This window comes from Micromys minutus (genome assembly GCF_963924665.1).
Source record: "Micromys minutus genome assembly, chromosome: 11".
Lineage (NCBI taxonomy): Eukaryota > Metazoa > Chordata > Mammalia > Rodentia > Muridae > Micromys > Micromys minutus.
The window spans coordinates 45,691,323-45,697,535 of NC_137980.1; positions in this window are offsets into that span (position 1 = coordinate 45,691,323).

The following is a 6,213-nucleotide window of genomic DNA, read 5'->3' on the forward strand; positions in this document are numbered from 1 at the left end:
TCAGCTTGTCTGCAGGTCTCGTCGCACGTTCCCAGGAACTGCAGCTGCATAGGGAGCGCACAGAACCACTTTCCTATCTCCCGCCAAGTGCGTCGGCGCCGCCCGGCCCTGGCGCGCGAGCGCAGGGGCGGAGCATACGGAAGGGGCGAGGCGTACAAGAGGCAAAGGGCGGAGCCCGCGCGCCCGGGGGCCCTAGGAGGAGCCTACGGGAGGGGCAGAGCCCAAGGAAGGAGGAGGGGAGCAGTTTACCAGCGGATAAGGCGGAAAGTGCAAGTCCAGCGGTTGGTAATCTACTAATGTCCAGATACACCTACCTTGAGATTCAATGAGGCGCGAGGCCCGGCTCTGTGTGGAACTTAGGTGGTGTCCGAGCAACACACATAGCAAATACTGAAAGAACTGAATGAGAGAAACTTCCCGCCCAAATTGTCACTGCTTGGGACGGTCCAAGCCACTGTCCCTAGATTCCCCCATGCTCCCTTTGACTGGGTTTGCATCTTTTCCTTTGCAAATCTTTTTACTTCTTCAGCTGCCTCAGAGAGACCCAGATCAAAAAAATCCCAACATTTCTCTCACCAAACTTAAACCTCTCTACTCACAGGTTAAATCTTTGTTACTCCATTATTGTAAAGGTCTTCCAAGTTTGACCTCCCAGCCTTTGCTGGGTCCTTATTTGTGGGCAGTAACTTCCCCCCACCTCCCCGCACTGGGGTCTCTTGCCCATCTGCTTGCTGCTTTGTGCATTTCCCCAGCTGAACTGTGAGGATCCTGGGATTCCAGCAGCCTTTCCTATTAAGGGTTCAAGCTCTCAAGGGTTGTCTGTTTTAGGCTGTTATTTACTAAAATATTGGGTGTCATCTTACAGCCAAACGTCCTTTAGGCTCAGGCCTCAGATCTCTTTCCGAAAACTGCTGGCCACCTTTAGATAGTACAGCTCTGAAAACTTCATTTACTACAGCAGAATGAAGACTTAAAAGCTATAAGTTTCCACTTAATTCAAGGCTTTCCCCCACCCCTCTCCCTTCAAAAGAATTTATATGGACATTTGCTTTTCACTGCTAGTGGGCTTTACTGCCGGATTTCCTAAGGGTGGGTTCCCAGCCTACCTTTCCCAAGTTCCATTATCTCAAATTATCAAACTTCTTCAGGCCTGTTTCCTCGTCTACAAAAACAGTTCATAAAAATCTTTGATCTATCTTCCTAACAATCCAATGAGTTACCTGGTAGCAGATGGAGAAACTGAGGCACTGACTTCCCCAAACTGTAATTCTAGTATTTATAGTAAAGAAAGGGGCAAATGTCTTTTCCCCATTGTGTCTTTGGCTTGTTTGCAAATTAAATAGATAGGTAGAGAAAACTCATGTTTAATTATTTGCATATCCAATGTTGTACCGTAAAATTACGTCATAGAAAGGCTCAGACGTTTGAAGCTTCCTGAGGTACAAGAAAGGAATGGGGTCCTAGGACTTCAGTCGGTCAGATGGTGGTGCCACAAAGCTACTTGGGGGATTGGGAAAGCAATTGTGTGGCAAATAGGTGGTCTTGTCATGAAGATAAAAGTCTCCCAGTTAAAAAAAAGTTAAGGGCAGCAGTTCCTAGTACAGAATGCTGGTGAATGTAGATTACCTTTACAAATGTAAATTTCTTTTACAAAAGAACTGCCTTTCGAAATATCTCCTAGTCTTCAGTTTTTGCAGAATAACCAAGTCAAAGCATGCTGAAAAAGTGGGAGATTATTGTCTCCTACACTTTATTTTGGGGTACTGTGGTACAAACCTTTAATTCTAAGCACTACAGTGATACTTACCCTCTATGGTGGTTATAGGATCAAGTATATAAATACGTGTAAGGCACATAAGAATTATATCACAGGTGGGTTTGTTGCTGAGGTTAGACCTGGGGTTTCCTATGGCTCTTACTCTCAACACCTTCTGTAGGTCCGAAGATTGTATTCTGACTCCACCTGTCTTCACACTTGTCCTCTGAGGTCTGAGAAGCTGCTCGGCAGGCTGCACTCACTCCCGTTTAGATTACCAGTCTCCCTCTGGGCACAAGCAGGACCTAGAACTTTGCACAAGAAATGTGTGCCCAAGGCAAAAGGCAGAAGAGCAGATGCAGAGTCCACCTGGTACCTGGAAGCCAGTTATCAGGACTCCAGAGCTAGAGGAGCCTGGAGATCAGTGTTGGGGCAGCAAGGGCAGGCACTCCAGTGTCACAAGGAATCCGGTGACCTCCACATGTGAGTCCTCTAGTTATCAGCATATCAACACATAACCCGGAGCTTCCCGGCGCTATCATACCTGGGAGTGGTCTCTAGACTCAAAGCAGATAACAAACCTTCTGAATTGCCTAGGGGGAGGGGTATGGACGTACCCTCCTGGGATGAAAAGGCTTTATCCATTTAGCTATTCTATTATCTGGGTTCCAAATTCCAGGCTATTCCTTTGTAAAGAAGACAAAGATCAACTCTTGTTAAAATACACATGTGGCCTAGCAACGGAGGACTCAAAGTTATTGACTGATGATAAGTAATAAATAGAATCACCTGCCTTTCTGTCCAGAGCCAAGGTATCCATCTACGAAGTAACTTTTGTTTTGGTTTTGTTTTGCTTTGTAGGGCTGTGCTTAAACTCTGGGCCGTCAGCCTACCAGGCAACCAACCTATAAATAAGCTACATGCTCAACCAAGTAAACTGAGACAAAAAGCCATTCAGTAAATTGCACTGATCACACAGGTACTGGGCTGGCAGAAGGAAGCTCTGTGTACCCATCCAATCAGATCAACTTAGGATCCAGGTGGATAATGGAGGGAATGACAGAGAACACCCACGGATCGCAGGGAGAAGAACAGTTTGAAAAATCTATGCAAGGTGTGGTACATGTCTAACCTCTGTACTTGGAAGGCCAAGGTAAGAGAATCCCAAATTCAAGACCAGCCCAAACAAAAGAGAAAAGGGGGAGGGGAAGAAAGTGGTGGGAGAGAGGAAAAGACCAAAAGGAGGGGTAGGTGAGGAGGATTCTCAGAGACTGGCAAGACTTCAAAGCCATTCTTGAGTCCTTTCAAGTAACAACCATGACCGGCTACAAATCCTACCAGCTCTCATTTCAAAATGCACTCAGTACCAAAAGCACAAAAGATGTTTAAAAGCTGGCAATGACAAGGATCTGGAATTCTTGCTTCTTAGGAAGTTGAGGCAGGAGGATTACAAATTCAAGGCCAGCCTGGGCAACTCAGTGAAACCTTACAAAAAATTAAAAAGAGGGCTAATAACATAACTCAGAAGTTCAGCACTTGTGTAGTAACCCTGAGTCCCTAAGTACAATCTCTAACAGTATCAGCATCATCAAAACAAAAACCGGAAGAAAGAACGAAAGAAAGGAAGGACGGAGAAGGAAAAGGCTGAGCATGATGGCACATGCCTGTAACAGCACTCATGAGGCAGAGGCAAGCATTCCAGGACAGCCTGGTCTACAGAGCAAGTTCCAAGCCAGCCAAGACCACATTGTCAGATCCTAAAAAGAAGCATAGTGTTTATCGTAGACAGCTACTCTCCAAGCCTAGACAGCCCTTAATAACTTCATCAGAGCAGCTTTGACTACTTGGAAGTGTCTCTCAATGGCCTGTTGACATCTCTTCACAGAAGGGTAGGGGGACCCTCATTAGACCCTCACGTGAGATCCCAACCTCCTTCCTACATCTCCCTCCCAACCGTATGTAACTCTATCAAGGTTTCCTGTAGACTTGGGCTGGGGCTAGAGGACATATAGTATGTGTTAACTCAAGGGGAACTCCATCTTCACAGCTGAGATGCGAGAAGGAAGGGCTCAGTGTCACAGTGAGTTCTGCAAGTCAGCCCAATAAACTCACTCGTTCTCCAAAATGGACTCTAGGGGAATACTTACTTTGGTTTGTTTGTGGTGCCGTCTGAGGTAAATGGTCATTCTAGTCTCCCAGGGAAAGTTCATGAAATACTGATGGACTTATGTAATCCTAGCACTCTGGAGGCAAGAGGGTTGTAAATTGAAGCCACCCAGAGCTAAGGAGTGAGGTTCGGACTGAAGGAAGGAAGGAAGGAAGGGAGGGAGGGAGGGAGGGAGGGAGGAAAAGACATAGGAGGTGGCCTTTCCATGTAACCCAGGCTAGCCTAAAACTCAAGCTATAGCAGCAGTTCTCACCTGCAGGTCACGACCCCTTGGGGGTCAAATGACCCTTTCACGGGAGTTGCATGTAGATATCCTGCGTAGGTATTTACAATTGATCCATGACAGTAGCAAAATTACAATTATGAAGTAACAACAAAAATAATTTGAGGTTGGGGGGTCACCATGACATGAGCAACTGTATTAAAGGGTTGCGGCATTATGGAGGTTGAGAGCCACTGCTCTACAACCAACCTTAAACTTTTAATTCTGCTTTATCCCATAGTTCTTTCTTTTTTTCATATTCATTAATTTTTAAAAATTTTTTACTGGATATTCTCTGTATTTACATTTCAGATGTTATCCCCTTATCCCCCAATCCCATTCCTCCCTTCCCATCCCATTGCCTCCATGAAGGTGCTTCCTCTTCCAACCACCCTCTCCACCTCAGCGCCTTGGCATTCCCCTACAATAGGAAAACGAGCCTTCACTGGACCAAAGGCCTCTCCTCCCACTGATGCCAGAGAATGTTATCCTCCGCTGCATATGCACCTGGGGCCATGGGTCTCTCCCCCATAGTTGTTTCTTAAAGACATAAATAGGTGTGATACAAGCCTATAGTACCAGCCAGAAGGAAGCTGGTATGGGAGGATTAACTAAGCCCTGGAGTTCAAGACCAGCCTAGGCAACAGAAGTCCCTGTCTCAAAGAAAAAGAATAATGAAAAGTGCCATGGTGGTTTGAATACACTTGGCCCATGAGAAGTGACACTGTTAGTAGGTTTGGCCTTATTGGAGGAAGTGGGCTTTGAGGGCTTATGCTTGAACTCCGTCCAATGCAGGGAAGAAGTAGTTTCCTCCTGGTTGCCTGGGATCAAGATGTAGAATTCTCAGATCTTCCAGCATCATGTCTGCCTGCACGCAGCTATGTTTCTCATTATGATGATAATGGGCTGAACCTCTGAAACTGTAAGCCAGCCCCAATTAAATGTTGCCCCAGTTAAGAGTTGCTTTGGTCATGGTGTTTCTTCATAGCAATGAAAACCTCAGACAAGCACATGACTGTAATCCTGGCACTGGGGATGTAGGGAAAAGGTTGCTAAAGATCCAATGGCTGGCCTACATGGCAAGAGTCGGGGAGTTGGGGGTGGAGTGGGAAGAAGCATGTTACTGTGCTTACTGAATATACATGAAGGCTTGGGTATGATTTCTATTACCCACATAAACCAGGCCTGGTGGCCCAGACCTGAAACCAGAGGCAGAAGCAGTAACATCACTGCAACTTTGAGCCCTGTTTGTTCTACTTGGTACATTCTACCCTGGGTTCTGTAGTGAAATTCCCAAAAATCAAACCCCAAATCAACCAGACAAACCCACTCAAGACAAAACTCCTCCCCCAGAACAGGAAGGAAAACTTCACATCTATTCACCTACTGTATGATCTAGCCTTCAAAAGAATAAATGTATATTTCCACACAGACATTCACATGAATCCAATATGAAGACATCCCAAACGCTCAACAACTGAATGGGTAAACAAATTACAGATAGAAGTTGATTTTGAAATTACTATGCTGAAAGAAGCCACAGAGAACAGGATGATTGCTGCCATTTGTATCAAACTCCAGGAAATGCAATCCCACCTACAAAAGTAGCAGTGGCTGAAGAGGAGAGGCTCGCAGCGGGTCGCAGCAAATTTCCTCCATTTGTGTCACTCTAGGGGTCTCTCCAGACTCACTGGAAGAAATGTGTGGAGCCTGAAGACCTGCACATCAGGACCTTGGCTCTTTTCCAGCGCTGAGTCGCCAGCAATCAATCTAGTCAGCTTGACAGTGTGAATCGACAGAGCTGGCGGCCCCTAGTGGCTGTGGCCTCACACTGTTCCCCTCTCTGCAGGGGGAGGCCTAGTTTTGACACGCAGTAGATTTGTCCCCGATTGCAAAGTTAATGCATATATTTGCATCTATGGTAACACTGGTTGCAAAGAGGGCAGGTGGATGGCTGAAGAGGGTGGAGTTCTTTCCCTTTACACCCTACAGTTTACTGCTCAAGACTTATACTGTTAATTATTTTAA